The following is a 17830-nucleotide window of genomic DNA, read 5'->3' on the forward strand; positions in this document are numbered from 1 at the left end:
GCCTTCATTGATGGTTTTGGATATGCTGCCCATTCGGAGACACGGAGCGGTTTTGACCTGGCCTTTCTTTCCTTTTGCTCCCCCCCCCCTCCCGTCTCACCCAGGAGTTGGAGGGGAGCTTGTAAAGTCAGCAGCCATATGCTGTGTTATAAAAATAATCCATGTTTTATTGGGATTGCCATGGGAGGGTGGCATGGGGGGAGAGTGAGGGTTAAGTGGATACAGCACAATTCCCCTCTCTTACTAGAAAGGTCTGCCCTGTTACTGTAGCGCTGCAGACAGAGCAGCTACTGGACACAACAGCAGTGACTTCTGGGAACTGGAGCACAAAGGTAGGAGTGTTGAGGTTTGTGTGTGCTTCCGTGTGCATGTGGGGAGGCAGTATGTGTGAATCAGTGTGTGGGGGGATTAACAACATACTAGTATATAAACTGCTCCCCTAACAAGGGTTCTTAAACCTTACACCACAATCTGCCCACTAATGCTACTCTTCCACTAATGAACAGGATGGAGACACTCCAGTGGCTCGACGTAGGTCCAGGAAATGCTAAAATATCAGTAAACAATCCTGTGGAGCTGCAGATAAATGCCCCATCTGCCTGTAAACGTCTCAATTTGGCTCATATACGAATGTCTGAGAGAGTTTTCCAGGAACCTGACAAGTGCTATTTAGCACCAGGGAAGCAGATATGTCTGGACAGACACTGGAAACCTCTCAGTCAAGGTGGTTTTTGGTGAAAGGTCATTGAATAAATGTGTCTGAGCAAGTTCAAACACTGTCCAAGACATTTTCTGGGCTGATACAATCCCAGCTGTGTTCAGCCCAGCCCACATGGCCCTCAGCTTGAAGGACAAAAGGCTCAGGAAGAAATTGATAGATTAGAAAAGGCCACAGGCAGTCATTTGTCTTTTGTTTTCCCTATCAGAGCCCCTTAGTGTTGCTGTGTTGCCTGGGACAACATTATAAAGCATGAAAGATTGTCTAGCTTATGGGCTTTTATGGCAAGTGTAAGTATTTCGACTGTTTTTCACGGATGAGCGAGTTGCCCTTTAGGATTGCAAAGATGCCTAGGAAAGGCATTCTGACGCCCAAGCTTGGGAGAATGCAAAATATGGGGTAAGGCCGGCAGCTTTGGCTGACAGAAAGAAGCTCAGTGTCTGTCCATCACTGTCCAGACCTCCAAGGGGCCAAATGCGGGTTGCAGCAATGGAAAATGCCCCGGGTGCAATTGCCAAGGGTGTGGGAGGTATTAACGGCTGTCTCCAGAATCCAAACAGCGTCAAGCCTTCATATCTGCCTCCACCCTAACAAGATGAACCTGTAAAATTAGCCTGCTGAAATGGGTAGTTGTTACGGTGGCAGAGGGAGTGCTGTGACAGGGATATTTGTCAGGAATTGGATTAAAGCAGATGGCTTTGTGAAACCTCAAACCAGTGTGATTAGATTTTCGCCGTAGAACACTGATTGAAGAATGATTGCATTAGGTGACACTGGGGCGGAACAAAACACACAAAAACAAGCTGGTTTTGAGCACTGTGGCATGGTTATAATCCTCTGTGCCATGTTGCTTGCACATGGATGCCTTTGCCAAGCCATTGTCCTTAGCAATGGAGATTAAACTCAGTGCTCTCTGTGTGCTGCTGCTTTGTTTTAATCCACCTCTTTTTTGTTACCTCCTTCAAGTGATGTTGGGTTATTGGTCCAACAGCTTCTTTGTTCCAGACTGAAATATTTTATTAACTTTCCTATAATGACTTTGATCACTCAACAAGCCAACAGTTTCACTTATCCAGGGAAATCTCGCTGCATCTGAGAACTGCTGCCAAATCTCTGTCGTGTTTAATAGATGTTTCTCAGATGTATCTGAACATCCTTGGTGACACTCCAGTTTTTCCTCCACTGTCCACTTTAGCATGAGTGCTCTGTACCCACTGAAACAGTCAACCTCCTGCTGCGTCTACCCCCACAGATCCTGCCAGTACCACCAGGGGCAAGGCTCACACTGCTAACAGTACCGCCACCCTCTTGCGAGGTCATTTCAAACATTTATCCATATTTGAGAAAGCTAATAGGCAACACGCTGGGAGCTACGGGGCTGCATGCTCAGCCCAGCAGGAAATGGTCATAGATCAATGGGTGTGTGTCCCCAAAATAAACCTCCGCTACTGCCTCTGACTGACCAATACTTGATGCCTTTAGGTACAATGGGTGAGATAATTGGGGTCCGAGCCAATTAGAGGAAGGGTAGAAGTGTGACCTCTTAGAATGCACATGAAAAACAAAATAATATACTTACTTTGGTGGAGGTTTTTGAGAAGACTACTTTCTTTTTTGGGGGGAGGGGGCATATTCCTGTGGAGGTTACTGAATCCCAGGAAGGGACTCGTGACACGAGAGTGACTTGTTATTGTCCATGAATGCGTGATGAACTATGGTGAAATGTGGCTCGTTAATTTCTGCTCTGCGTGAGCTCTTAGAACTTTGGTGATCCGCTACATTTCAACTGGTCTAATTACCTTCTCATCAGACTGTATTCTTTGCTGAGAAGGTGACGCAAATATAAGTTGACATAATTGAACATCGCACCTTCTAAACGTGTGGTCATCACACAGCCTCTGGCTGGGCTGTAGCTGCAGCAGAGCCAGGGACGTTGGCTTCAGGGGGCCTGTGGGATGGAACGCATGCAAGAACCATGTGATCTCCAGATCACCATAACAGTTCTCTTATTTTAAGCCCACATTAAAAGATTACTCTGAGTATTTGCTTACTATCAGTCCTATACATTGTGTCCATAGCATGCCAATCGTTGGCTTAGCAACTGTTGCTTAGCAACATGGGATAGTTAAGCAAAATGGTTCCTTCATTTAATGCCACAGTGATTCCCCTAATAGCATTATCACACAACGGCAGGTTTGACATTGCAAACCTTAATGTGACACCTGGAGTTGTAGCGACTGCGGAACTCACTGAGCATGTGACTGCATCACACACATGTACATATCATGTCACACACACACACATACATACATACATATATATATATATATATGCAATAATGCAGCAGTTTGAGATAAACAAATCAGTTTCATTTAAAAGCCACATACAAGTAGCGCCATACATGCTAAAGCCACAATCGTATGTCTTGGCTTCATCTATGTATCAACCAATAGAGCAAGAAGGATGTTGACTAAGATGTAGGCGCTGCACCCAAAGCCCATTAACAGTTGTAAGACTCCAGTCTTTCTGTGTCTGCTTCAGCTGCTTGCTCTCTGTTACTTGGAAGATCTTCATATTTATTGACTTCTGCCGACGTCCTCGTTGCGGTGATAATTGATTTCTCTTCGTCTCGTTCTGTTTGGTTAGAAAACCTTTCCTGAGCCGTCACTGTGTAGATCATGTCTCCTCTTTGTATGACTTACTGGGGTTTACTGTTGCTGATATCCTGGAGTTGTGCTCTAGTTTCTGTCACTGCACTCTGAACTCGTACTGTGGGATCTTGTCTGTAACTTTCACAGAGTACTTAGATTTTATTTGTTCAAGATCATTGTCGAGTTCCTGCTTTTTGCCACATGATGAGTGTGATATTCTTCTTCTTCTCATTACTTCTATTTGGTTGTCATGTACAATGGGTAAGACCTCTGTTTATTTCACTGACCCTTAACTCTTTTACATCAAATGAGATAATTCAGGTTCTGCGCAGCTTCTTATCGGAAGAGAAATGTTTGGAAAAATGTCTTCGGGACTTGAGGGAAGAAAATCAATAGAGCGGCGCAGTAGTGAGTCCTAAAACCCCAAAATAAGTCAGCATTGTTGAACATCCGGCCTCCTCGTCTCTGAGTCAGTGGGATTTCAGCTAAATGCCTGAAATGAGCTCTGTGGTTCTCACAAGCTGGAGGAATGTCAACGTCACTAAATTGCCCACTTGTGAATTTCAAAGCATGTCTTTGTCCCAACAGCAGTTGCTAGCAGGTGTCTGAGGGAGACTACAGAGATTGTCAAGGACATTAAACATCTTCACACTGAGGAGAGGATGCGAACTAAGTAGTGGGGACGGTGAAGTTGTGCTACTGTGGTGCAGCTCGTTCGTAGGATAATGTTGTTTTTCAAAATCGTTAAAGTGGTGTTCATTAGGATCTGGCTGGAGCAAGTGTGTCTGGAGCAGGTGCAGCTAGAGCAGGTGCGTCTGGAGGAGGTGTGGCTAGAGCAGGTGTGTCTGCAGCAGGTGTGGCTAGAGGAGGTGTGGCTAGAGCAGGTGTGTCTGCAGCAGGTGTGGCTGGAGTGGTGGCTTTGGGGTACGAGAGTGTGAACAGACATCTCTGGATTTGTTGTCTCTGGTTTCTTTCACTGCCCTTTCAAAAGAGTCCAGGGAGCTTTATTTTCTTTGGGTCAGACATTTGCTGGCTAACTTGCTGGGATCTGCAACTGACCGCCAACTGAGCAGCATAAAGGCCGTGCCTTCAGACAGATATGGACTTCTATCTGATGAGTAGCTTGATTCATTTCAGTTGTGTAAGACTTTTTAATATGTGGCTAATTCATATATCCTTTGGTTTTACACTGCCAGCTTGCGCAGGCACAGCCAAGCACGCCTACGCCAGTGGGCAGCAGATTTGGTGTGGTTACATCTGATCAAGAGTCCCATGAATCAAGTCAGGGACAAAAAAATGCACAGTCACAGTTTTTATCGATGCTGGAGTTGGAAGACTTTGCCGTATTCAACATTCGCTACAGCATTCTCTGAGCAAACACACAAATGATGTGATTCATAGCCAACCGCTAACAAGCCTCAGGCAAAAAATGGCCTTTTAAAAATGACTCTATTTTGTTGAAACAAGGATTGGTTTTATTCAGATGCTGGCCAAACTTTTGGCATCCCAAGCGAGTATCAAAATGCGGGCATTAGCCATTCCCATGTATCTTCCCGCTCAAGAACAGAACAATGTAGGAGTTAAGCTGCCCATGCATAATTTCTTGCATGTTTGCCAGTGTGTGTGTGTGTGTGTGTGTGTGTGTGTGTGTGTGTGTGTGTGAGTGCGCGCCACGGAAGGAGATTCATCATGCTGACTTTACTGCGAGGAGCGTGATGGAGCTGGGGAGGTGAAGGGGCTCACTGCTGTTTATCATAATGTGCAGTGAGGGGCAAGGGCAGGGGAGAGGTACAAGGCTCCCAAGGGCCCCCGACCCTCACACCAGAACAATCCCGCGTTTATGGTTTCCGGTGTAATTAAATAATCCGCACAAATGATTCCTCTTTGAGTAAGACAATAAATTAAGCTGGTTTTATCCCATCAAGAGAGACTGAAGAGGAAATCTATGAAGATGTCCCAATGAAACCGAGCTCCAACGCTGATTAATGGTTTGGTGACTTTGTAGGAAGAGGAGGAAGAGACGTAGCAGGTTCCTCCCTGTCACCAACTTTTAGGAACACTCCTTCGTACCTCACAGTGATGAAAGCAGCCCCGTTCTCTCTAATCAAACAGCAGGATTTCAACTGCAGGTCATATCTGAAGGATGAAGCATGTTTATGAAGCTGTAATGAAAAATGAATCCGTTTTTCTTCCCAGCGTCCTAAAACCACGCTGATTAAAACCCCGCTTGTCGCTTCCCATCCAGCTTTAATGAATATACAAGTTGAATGACACGATGTTCTGTGAACTGTAATTTCCTTCTTGTGTTGGAGGAAGGCGGGAGCGACTCATCACATGGGACATGCTTTAATACACTCATCTCAATAGATATTAACCACCAGGCGATTGCAGAGGCAATGGAACATTTGGGCCATTTATTTCAGATGAAGACAGGAGATTTCTCCACTTCGTTCCACAAATGTTTACCCATGAAATTGCAATGAGATGAAATGTGACAGATCAGCACTGGCTGAGAGCAGTTTTCTGTCAAAAAGCCAACGTTGCGAAAAAGACCTTTAGATTGATTATGACAACTTTGGTTCGCCACCGTTTAGATTCAAACGCCTTGTGCTGGGTGTTAGATCCATCCATTACTTTGGATTCTCTTAGCATCAAGCAGCCGGTAGTTCGGTGTCCCAATGCTGCTGTGAGGATGTCTGTCTAATGTCTCTCTTGCAGGTCGACAATATGACGCCCGTCTATCTGTTAAAGAGATTCCTGTTCAGCATCTGGACGGGACTTGTGGGTTGAGTGTGAGTGAAAATGGCGTAAATGATGAAGTACTTACTTCTTGCTGTTAGCCATTAGTTAGCCATCAGTTGCTATTAGCTTCAAGCTAACTATACATGGCTGGTTCTTCCTGCATCATTTATATTATTATTGAGTCAGAAAAAAGTCATTTAAGCGTGAAAAGCATCCCTATGAGTTCAAGACACCTATTTCACAAAAGCACACCTTTGGGCTGGAATATCAAATTGAGTCGATATTTCAGATATCTGGACTTGACGACTTAATTTTCTGACAATTTTGTATTTTACCTCCCTAAATTTGAACACAGATATATCTGTGCTTTCTACAACTTACAAATGGTGACTAGTTTTGTGAGAATGTGATTTTAGTGCTGATTCAGGAGAGGCAGAGTAACATCGGGAATACTTTACAGTTTCAAGTACATTTAAAAGTCTGTACTTTTACTTTTCCTTGATGAAAGGAGCTGAATCCGTTTTTCTACATCACCAGAGTCTTTTGTGAGTGTCTGTGCTTGTGCAGTGAACGTGTGTGTAACTCTGCCACCTCTAGTGACTGTAAGCAGCTACACATAAAATCTTGATATCCTCGTGTGAATCGTGATTGTCTTGGAGCTCTTAAACAGCTCGGTCGGGGAGGTGCTGGTTCTTCTTGTACATCTCAGTCAAAGTTGCCTTCTGTCCAAACGGAGCGTTGTGAAGAAAGCAAAGGCTCATGGGAGCGACCTCTTCTACGCCTGGTAATGAGACTTCACCCCACTTTCTCGCCAGCTGACCTGCTTTCTGCATGTGCGGCTTCATGCTCCTGATGCTGCTTGTCACTCTCTCAACCTCCAGCTTCAGGACTGTCTGAGAGTGCAGTAGAACAATGATTCTGAGGGTATACAATATGAAAGAGATGTTTTATCTTGCCTTTAACAGCCTCTCTTCAGGGTTTAGTTCCCATCAATACAAGCAAAATCTCTTCCTCTGTTGTTGCCGGGGAAGATTGACCTGCATTGTGAATCAGTGGAGTTAATCCCTCCTACGTTTACTATATGAAGAGCTGCCTCTCCCGAGCCCGCCTCGCACAGACCATCCTGAAAGCTAACAGTGAGGATTAAACTGCTTTCTGCAGCAGGTTGATATCTGCTGGCGCACACACGCTGGATGTTTTATCTTAATATTTTCAGCAGGATTCTGAATATATCTTCTATTGATTGGCATTTTATGTATCAAGCTTTGATTCAGCACTTTCCCTTTGAGAGAAATCGAATAAAAAGAACTAAAGAACGATAAGCTATACGCCAGCGTAAAACGTAACCAGAGTAGTGAAAGTAATAAAGTCAAATCAAGTCACGAAGAAAGTGAGGAGACTGAAGTTGCAATTATAAGTTTGGTGTTTGCTGTCTGCAGAGAGTAGCGCCAGCAACTAAACCAAAGTGTGTTTTAAGATGCAAGCCAGTTGTGCATTAAATCTAATCTTTACTTCGTTGTGGAATCGATGCCATGGGCGATGGCGCAGGTACACCAGCTGCATACGGTACGCTGCAGCCACGCTCAGCCCTGCAAATGTAGGTACACAATCAGCTGTGAAGGCTGATTCAAAGTTGTACAGCGGCTCAGGTCAGCTGCAGGGTTGTGCGCCGTTGTGTCACGTGATGTCTCTGTGTTTATGGACCTTAAACAATGGCAGCTGAAGCACAGAAAATTGTTTCGTGTTTGTTATCCTTTTCCATCATTTTTCCCTCGTTCATCCTGGTTGTTGCTCTGCCTGCTCTGATGTTTGGGGGAACATCACGGGCCACCGCACTACCACCAAATACTGAATGTGTGAGAGCCAACCAAGCCTGAGGCAGCACAGGAACTGAACCTGTTGGTAGGGAACTTTATGGACCTCAGCACTACCTGGGCGCACCTGCTGAATAAATTATGGCACTCGAAACAACTCAGACCAGAGGAGGCAACGGTGTGGGGACGTGTGTCGAAGTGCGGAGGGGGAAGTGTGCTACGCAGACCTAACAACCTGCAAACACTCGTGTTTTTCTGCAGTGTGAGCAGGTCTAATCAGTATTGACTGTCCAGTAGACACAGACAAGTACTTAGCAGCCCTGATTGGTGTGGATGAAAGCAGTTGTTTGTGGTCACTTTCTGCTGCTTCCAATCTCAGACACTAGAGTTCACAGCTCTGCTTGTCACCCCCACCGCTAACAAACTCGGGTTCCATCAGCAGCACTCTTAACACCAGACAGAAATACATCAGAAACACGTCACTGCCCCCCATGCTGCTTCTGCTAAAGCTACCAAAGATTGTATGCTAAGACGCTGCACTCGCCTCCCGTCTCTCCACTGCACTGACCACCCTCGAGCTTCAGTCACAGAAAAACACATGCAGAAAGGCAATTCATCATTTCCTCGCCTTGCAACAAGATCAGTCTACTTTTTAAAGTGGGTTTAGTCTGGTTACCTTTGTCTGCTTGTGTGCAGGTGGGTGCAGTGGGAACGGGGGGCATTGTACTCCAGCAGGAAAGAATGAGAAGCTTGAGGCTGAAGATGGAGGAAGGTGTGGGCCATGATGGCTGGATTTTAACCATCAACCCTTTTCTTCCTCTACAGTCAGTTCTGATTTTTGTGTCCTGTCCGCCGCTTACGTGCTTCTGCTGTCAGAACACTGATGGCAGCACCAAGGGACAGAAATTTTTAAAAGTGGCTGTAAACTTTAATAGACCTCAGCCTCCTCAGTGGAGTCACTCTTTATGTGTACAGGATGTCGGGGTGATCTGTTCAATCCGGTTTAAACTTCAGGTGTTTGATGTGTATGTTCCGCGTTCTAGCAGCTCCTGGAGCTGATCATCCACATGTCTCTGGAGCTGATGCTCCACATGTCTCTGGAGCTGATGCTCCACATGACTCTGGAGCTGATGCTCCACATGTCTCTGGAGCTGATCATCCACGTGTCTCTGGAGCTGCTGCTCCACATGTCTCTGGAGCTGATGCTTCACATGTCTCTGGAGCTGATCATCCACGTGTCTCTGGAGCTGATCATCCACATGTCTCTGGAGCTGATCATCCACATGTCTCTGGAGCTGATGCTCCACATGTCTCTGGAGCTGATGCTTCACATGTCTCTGGAGCTGATGCTTCACATGTCTCTGGAGCTGATGCTCCACATGTCTCTGTTGTAGCTGATGCTCCACATGTCTCTGGAGCTGATGCTCCACATGTCTCAGTTGTAGCTGATGCTCCACATGTCTCTGGAGCTGATGCTCCACATGTCTCTGTTGTAGCTGATGCTCCACATGTCTCTGTTGTAGCTGATGCTCCACATGTCTCTGGAGCTGATGCTCCACATGTCTCTGTTGTAGCTGATGCTCCACATGTCTCTGGAGCAGATCCTCCACATGTCTCTGTTGTAGCTGATGAGTAGAAGAAGAACAGAAATCAGTCCTCTGGAGCTGCGGTGCAAAGAACCATCATGTCCGGCAAGTCCTCAAAGTCTGTTGGTGTGCCAGTCGATAGTTGCTCATCCGTCCGTGACACTGGGAAGATCATCTCGCTGTGGTTTTAGACTCAAGTCCGTGATTTATTTAAAGATTTTATGATCTTACAATGATCAGTTGAAGCTGCACTTAAAAGAAAATCTGCATCTTTTTATCACATTGACTTAATTTCTGTGGAAAAAGGAAGAATGGCGCTGCTGCGCTGTAATTACTTACATATCCTTGTTACTGTCTAGTGAGAGCTCTGAATCAGGCGCTATCCTCTTTTGCAGCCATTAGGCTGCAATATATGCTTTCTTCCTCTCAAGGCTGTACACATGAAGTATTTGCTGTATGCGAGAAAGTTGGTGCTTGCAGTGTGTCGACTGCTGCACTCATAAACAGAAATGCTGATAAATTGAGTGCTGCTTCACGCTCACTGCAGGAACAAAGAAAAAAGGAATGAAAAAGCTCACTTTTGAGTGGAGGAATCTATTAAACTCCAGAGCCTAAATTGTGATACAAGGTGAGAAAATAACACTCTTATGATCGACAGTTCCAAGAAATGTTTTAGACCATTCAGCAAAAAAGATTACATTTACCAGTGATGTAGCATCAAGAAACACAGGGCTCCTTTCAGACAAACATCTCCAGCCGAAAGCATAAAGACGGCACTGCGGTGAAATCAGCAGCCCAGATTTGGGAGGTAAGATGGCTTTTACAGGCCTGGGGGCTATGAAAGAGCTGTATAGGAAATTGAGTCAACTTTCAAAAAGAGCAGTACAAACATGATATGGAGTTGTTCGATATGGTGAAACTCTCATTTTGTCCCAGGCGGCAGCTGAATAGGCGGCGCGGTACATCAATAACAAATTGAACTTGAGGTCAGTCATGGAACTTCACACATGACTGCTTCTGCACATAATACATCTGAAGTCTATTTTACACAACCTTGGCTGCAAATAATCCCTCCTGATTAATTCTGTTCATTTTGAAGTGTAATTCATGAGCATAGACGGTGAGAATATAGAGGAAAGTCAAGGTCTACTTCAGTTTTCTTGTTTAAAAATGCTCTCTTTTTCTTTAAATTCCTGGAGGAGCGTATTCACCAAACTGAGCTCAACTGGAGACCCACATTTTCCCAACCGTGTCTTGATGTGCTCCTTCTCCTTGCTGTTTTTAACACACTCCAGAATAAGAGTACAAATTAGTGTCCTAAATCCAAACTCATTAAGTCTCAAACCAAACAAATCGGTGCCAGAACGTCTACAACCTGATGTAAATTTGAGATTACCGGCGTTATAATTCCGCCTTGTTTATTTGCTAATCTGTCTCTGTGAGGATTTGGGCAGCTATCTTCTCACTGCTTCCATCAGACAGCATGTAAATTCAAACGGTGCAGACAATTTAGCATCATCTGGGTGTGAGAGGTGTTAGACACACACTCAGAGGCAACAGTAAACAGTAGTCACATCACAGTGTGTCTCCCTGCAGTGGGAGAGACGACAACAGATATTCAGCCGGTGGGAAATCGCCAACGCCAGCCTATGTTTATTGATTTGCACCGGGGTTAAAAACCCCCATGGTGTCTGTAGCTACATCAATAGTCACTAACACAAAAACATTTTCTGTGCCAATCCCTGGAGAGCATTAGTTTAATATTTCTAATCCCTAACCCTAATCTAAGGATCATAATCCTGTGATTTGTGTGTGTTTTGTATGTTTTGTGTTGGGTGTTTGCCTATTTATCTGGTATCATATATTCAGGCTCTTCAGGGGAGAATGCTCATTCATGATAATAGCAGGAAATCAGCAGTAATTCCTATTCTGAGCACGATCCATAAACACACACTGTAACAATGCTGCTGTTCATTCAGTTGAATTCCAGCAGGTGAAAATCTCTAATTTATTCTGATATACACAGACGCCTCATGAAAATGACATTACTCAGCTTGAGCCACATAAATAGGTCTTTTTCTGGTGTTTTATATTTCCATACAAAATAGCGTGCATTGTTTAGTTGTGTTTACAAAATGACACGAGTCTTTGCGGGGCCTCAATGTGACGCAGCGGATTCGGTGATGTTCTCCCTCCAAGCTCTTCTTCTGGATTCGCTCCCATCCTCCTCGCCACTCAGATCATGTCGCTGGCGCAGGGGTTCCAGCCTCTACTGGAGCGCTCCCGAGATGTCCACCTTCTATTTGACGTCGTCACCCAACAGAACAATGCCGAGTATGGCGAAAGTGCTGCTGTTACCTTGAGTCTCCCTGGATCAGCTCTGTCCCTCCGGCCACTGCTCCATACTGGCCACAGCACAGACTTCCTTCATCTTTCTTGCACTGGACCTACATGCAGCAGCTAGGGTGACACGTCAGGACACCCCACAGAGATGGGGGATTGGAGGTGGAGCAACAATGGACGAGGAATCTCTCTCATCACACTGAAACCACTTTGATTTTTTCCCATCAACATTTGAGTGTTACATTTGGGACCGGGCCAATCACACACAGCCAATCGCACTGAGATAATTGAGAGAAGCAGCACCAGAGATATTCTTCAGTCTGTCAGGGCAGGCTGCAGCTAGCGAGGCCCTGCCTCGTGTCTGATACTCTCGCTGCTGTGGCCAAGTCTGGTGGTCTTCCAGAAAGTTCCCAGGAACCGCAGTGACCAGGTGCAGCCTCCATATCTGCATATCGCAACAATCTTTACACCTGTGTGAGTCAGCTTACATTTTAGAGTTGCAATAGAGTGATGCATGTTGCTTCTTCTTAGGAAATGAAGATGAAGTCCAGGACTCCTTTGGTAAAAACACTCATCCCATTCACTCCAGTGGAGCCTGGTCAGATGTGACTGCTGGTCAGCCGTCGAACACTGAACTGTGGACAAAAAGGAAACAAGGTGGTGTTTATGTCACAGTTTAAAGGCAGAAATTCATTGTGGTCTTGGGAGATCCATCACTGATCCCACCCCCATCCATCACTGTGTGTCATGGGTTGTGAGACCTTGTCCTGGAACACGCCAGCGGCAGGCGACCGTGTAATAGCTACAAATAAAGGCTACAATATGTAGCTTTTACCGCAAAAACAAAAAATACAGGGAAGTACATAAAGTATATATATATATATATTTATATTATATATATATATATATTTATATTTATATTATATATATATTTATATTATATATATATTATATATATAATATATATTATATATATTTATATTTATATTATATATATATATATTTATATTATATATATATATTTGTTTAAAAGTTGTGCAGGAATTGAAGTTGACACGATAAATCCCTGGATGACGAGAACGGATGTTTACAGGAGGACTCGAGGTGACTTGGTCTGCTCACACAGGGGGAAGAAGGAATAATTCCATTTGAAAAAATTATTTAGAAATGTCAAAATCACTGTGCTTCAGGTCTAAATGCTGGTATTGTCCTAGTTTGGGAATTTCAACAGTTATTTTACCAAAAATTAAATAAAAAAATAGAACCGGAGTGAGCTGAGGAAGCAGGCAGAGAGGCAGACCTTTGTCTGGAGCTGCAGGCTGCCAGGGATGGTTTGTGTGAGTTTTGAGCAAATCTGTGCACAAGCATCAGGACAGCTTGGTTAAAATAAGAAGTGGTAAAGAATAAAGTTTTGTTTCACTTTCTTTTGATTAAAGGAATTGTGGGTCCAACTTGTCTTGTTCCTTTTGGGGTCAATTAAATGCTTTGGTCCAGAGAAATTGCATTAATAAAGTTGGACTATCAATTCCCTGGCTGTGTTTTATAGGTTCAATGCAGTAACAGTGGCTTATATAAGGGTGTGTTGCTGCACTGATCCAGTGAGGATGTCTGCCTGCTCTGCTGGGCCCTTCCACCTGGCAGGAAGTGGCCCTCCAAGGAGGAAGTGGAGAGTCGATGGTCTCTTTAACGGCTCAGATGGCTGCGAAGACCCAGTTAGAAAGGACCTGAGAGCGTGTCAGGTCAGACTCCAGGTCGGGAAGCACTTTCCACACAATGAAGCGGACTTTATCACGCAGCTAATGGCTGCTGGGGGCCCCTCGGCTGTGTCGGGGCCCTTGTTCCGAGAGGCTAATGGGCGGAGACCTGTTCCTGTGCTTTTTAGAAAAAAAAAATCCTCTCAAGTCCCTGCTGTGATTCCTACTGCAGAAGTAGGCTGAGGCCGCACGCACGCCGCAGCGCCTCTCTCCCTCTCTCTCTCTCTCTCACTCACACCCACACCCACACACACACACACACACACACACACACACACACACACATTATTTCCAGTGGAGCTTGGCACAGCGACGCAGCGCCGCGACCACTCCGACATGCGTGTGTTTGCCTCGGACTGCTGGAACTTGTGCGCAGCCACAGAGAGACAAAGAGTCGGGTAGAGCTCCAGCTCGCTCGTCCCAGATTCCGGATTAAATTCACGCTTTCTTTTCTTTCTTCTGGTTTTTCCTCCTTCTTCTCCTCCTCCTCCTCCTCCTCCTCCTCCTCTGGTTTCGTGTTTCAGAGCCCTGGGAGGGAGTTGCGCGGAGAGCCAGGCTCTTCAGTCCAGAACTGAATGACAGGATCAGATGGCTCCGTTTGCCATTTAGTCCAAATATTTTTTTTGAATTTGCAGAGGAAACAAGCGGAGGGAAGCGAGGAAACCCCGGGCGAGTTCATGTGACATTAATCAGGACATGGAATAATTCAGAACTCTGATTCAGAAAAGAAGATAACGGAGAGGAAGACGGGGACGGATAGTGGCTGTGCTGCCGGAGAGACACGGAGAGGGAAGCGCACGGAACCGTCAGCGGCACCGCACCGTCAGCGTGGTGGGAAGGTAAGTTTGTGTGCGGGATTCACCCCGACGGTGGGTGCAGTGCTCCAGGGGCCGGAAACGGAGGGAGATCTCCGGATCTCCAACTGTTGCCATGAGTCGCCCTCGCCGGGAGATGCGGCACCGCACCATCGAGGTCTCCGAGTGTTTGCGGGCTCCGTGTGTTTGCGGGCTCCGTGTGTTTGCGGGCTCCGTGTGTTTGCGGGCTCTGTGTGGTGCAACTTCATCTTCATTTCGCGGAGTGTAAACACGGCGCACTGCGGCCAGCGGGAGCCGCTGGACGCGGATCAACTCCGGCGTGTAGATCTTTGCTCTCAGCTGCTCCACTTTTAGCAGCCCTGTGTGGATGGTCTCCCTGATGCCCCAGAGAACTCCTCACATCGCCGTTACTGCGTGTGTGTGCGTGCGTGTGTGTGTGTGTGTGTGTGTCAACACTCTCAACTTTTAGGAAGCTCCTGCGTCTCTCAAGCTCAACATTCTGCTCATACCCACCTGACGTCTGAGCAGAGAGTTTGCAGCTCCAAAACTATGACTTGTGATTTTTGTGCTGCACGCGCCTGAAGCTCTCCTGGTCCGTGAAGTCCTGAATGACAGCACTCATGAGGGAGCGAACCCTGCCTCCATCTGCCCTGCGAATTAAGCTCTTATAGTCACATAATCCACCGACTTGACGTTTGGAGTGCTTCTCTACCCCTCGGACTTTTTTGCCATTAATGAATGAAGTATTAGCTTCACTTGAGTGATTATAGTAATTATTGGAGGGGGCATGCTGGACTGGACTGGCAAGGGTTGTGTAAAAAGGTGTTTGAGGAGGAAGAGAGAGGGAGGGAGGGAGGAGAGGGTGCCTGTTATTTTATTTTTTCTTTTACAAGCTGAACGGTGCCGGTGCCAGTTAACTACGAGACGGGGGGGGGGGGGGGGGGGGTGGAGCCAGCAGGCCCTGAGAGAAGTTAGCAGAGGCTTGTTAATAGCATGAGGGATGCAGGAAGTAGGGAGGATGGCTTAATATCCTCCAGAATCAATTTTCTGCTGTGATATTTGTGTAAATTCTTCATTAACTTGTTCGTAGTTTTAGTTTTTTTAGACAGGTCTGCCAGTGTGTCACCGTGTCATTTTCCAAAAGATTAATGAAAGTACTGAGTTCAGCGTTAGCTGGCAGTTGACATTTGCAATGTAGAGGGATAATCCTCCAGACTCACCTTTTAATTTGTGAAATAAAGTTCTCAGGCCTTTAAAAACTAGACGTAATCCTGGATGTGAACACAGAGTAGATTATGTTCGACTCAGGCAGGTTACAAGGACGGAAAGCATTTTATTGTTGAATTCCTCTTGACATTGGCATTATTTCTAGTTTGTCAAGAGAAAGCTTTTAAAATTCAGTTTCAGCCACTGCAGTTACAACAAAGACACACACACACACAAACACACAGACACGCGTGCACGCGCGTGCGCTAGCCTCTGGTCCCAGATGTTAATGCCTCCATTGAGAGAGCCACAGGACTCCTGCCGACTCGATATCTTCATTGTCGCACAGACAATGGACTCCACATCCTCACGGCCAGCCTCCTTCCCATCTTCCCTCACAAACTCCTCATGACACGCGCATGCACACACACACACACACACACACACACACACACACACACACACAATGACAGCCCACAGTCACGCACTCAAAGAACCTCATGCATCAGGCTCTGGTGTAGCAGCCGTGCTCCCACAGCTCCTACACACACACACACACACACACACACACACTGTTTGCTTCTCTAAGCAGTCTTTTTCTTGTCGTACTACGGTTTTGATGGAGCCCAAGTCTTAAGAATGTATCGATCACTCAAATGTGTGAGTCCTGTTGTGTTTTGGATGCTCGACTCCTGAGCCGTCAGCTTACACACGCGCTGATGTGGGGGGGGGGTCGATTGCATCATCAGAGGGTGAACATGTGCGAACTCCATGTACTTCCAATTTGTTGTTACCAAACAGACAATAATCACAATGCAGCCCGTTCTGATGGCAAACTACTGCACAGAACCTTGCAGAAGTACTCCGTGTCCACAGCTGTCCACAGCTGTCCACAGCTGTCCACAGCTGTCCAAGCACGTGCACATTGGGGAGTGAAATCCAGCCCTCGCTATCTGTAACATGTCCCTGCCTCCCCAATTGTGTTCACATATGTGACAGAAACTGTGTGTTTTGACACCGAAGGGTCAACATTACATCATGGCTGTTATATCGTCACGGCACCAGATGTCTCCTGTTTGCTGTGTGTGTGTTTAGTTGTCATCACTGTGACACATGCATCACATCAACGCAACAGAAACTGAAGCCCACATGGCGAGCAGCTGAATGCACAGTAAACTCCCGTGATAATGGGATGATTTCTTATTATGTAACTCAGCAGCTTCACATACAGGAACACACACACGCACAGCATACATGGATGTGAACTGGTGAGTGATGATGTAGTGCTGGCGGTGGGAAAAGGCTTCTTTCTCATCCGCTGCTGAGCAACAGTTGATGCGCCAGCTTCCCGCTGATGAAACAACTGGATTTTAAATCCGGCGATTTGAGTCCTCTTCTGTCTTCTCTTCTTTTCTTTTAACAATCCCTTTCAGAGGCAGATTTGCCTTCTTTTTTTGCAGCATTTCAAACTGGTGTGTGTGTGTGTGTGTGTGTGCGCGCGCGCGTATGTGTGTGTGTGTGTGTTGTGCTCCTGACTAAGCTGAAGGGAGTTCACATCTCCAGCCATACCCTGTGTTCTGATCCTGCATCAACACTATCACCCAATTTTCTGAAGCTCCACTGTGTGCGTGCATGCTCTTGTTTGTGTGTGTGTGCGTGCATGCTCATGTTTGTGTGTGTGTGTGTGTGTGTGTGTGTGTGTGTGTGTGTGTGTGTGTGTGTGTGTGTGCTGAACAGAGCTATGTTTCATGGCAGGCCAGATGCTAGGTCTGGAGAGCAGAGGCAGATGGGTCGTGTGTGTGTGTGTGTGTGTGTGTGTGTGTGTGTGTGTGTGTGTGTGTGTGTGTGTGTGTGTGTGTGTGTGTCTGCTGGAGGGTAACAGCGGGAGGTTGGGCTGGGCTGGACGAGCTGATGTTTAGAAAAGAAGGAAAGGAAGAGGCTTGTTTACAAGAACATTGTGGTAATGGACTCTGGCAGCTGGGGTTCAGGGTCAAAGTGATATAAACCTTCTGTTTTCATGCTTTCATTTTGTATCTGCCTGCTTTCTGATTATGTTCACAGACTGTAGACACTCCGTGTGTGTGTGTGTGTGTGTGTGTGTGTGTGTGTGTGTGTGTGTGTGTGTGTGTGTGTGTGTGTGTGCTGAGGGAACCATGAACCTTGTTGCCTCCTCTGTAGATATATCTACTTTGACCTCCGTT

General features: G+C 46.0%; 1 protein-coding gene across 4 annotated transcripts in view; it reads left to right on the forward strand.

The window, feature by feature from the left end:
* Positions 1-291: 291 nt before the first annotated feature.
* sema4c (sema domain, immunoglobulin domain (Ig), transmembrane domain (TM) and short cytoplasmic domain, (semaphorin) 4C) overlaps positions 292-17830 on the forward strand; it is a 106859-nt gene continuing 89320 nt past the window's right edge. For 3 of the 4 annotated variants that reach the window (XM_086207431.1, XM_086207430.1, XM_086207433.1), the window contains exon 1: positions 13785-14447. The gene's annotated coding sequence lies outside the window, so the exon portion shown is untranslated. Of the gene's footprint in view, positions 333-13784; positions 14448-17830 lie in introns of those variants that run through there. The other variant, XM_086207432.1, reaches the window with a different exon arrangement.

This window comes from Aulostomus chinensis, chromosome 6 (assembly GCF_037954235.1).
Source record: "Aulostomus chinensis isolate RoL2024-O1b breed Wild chromosome 6, RoL_Achi_v1.0, whole genome shotgun sequence".
NCBI lineage: Eukaryota > Metazoa > Chordata > Actinopteri > Syngnathiformes > Aulostomidae > Aulostomus > Aulostomus chinensis.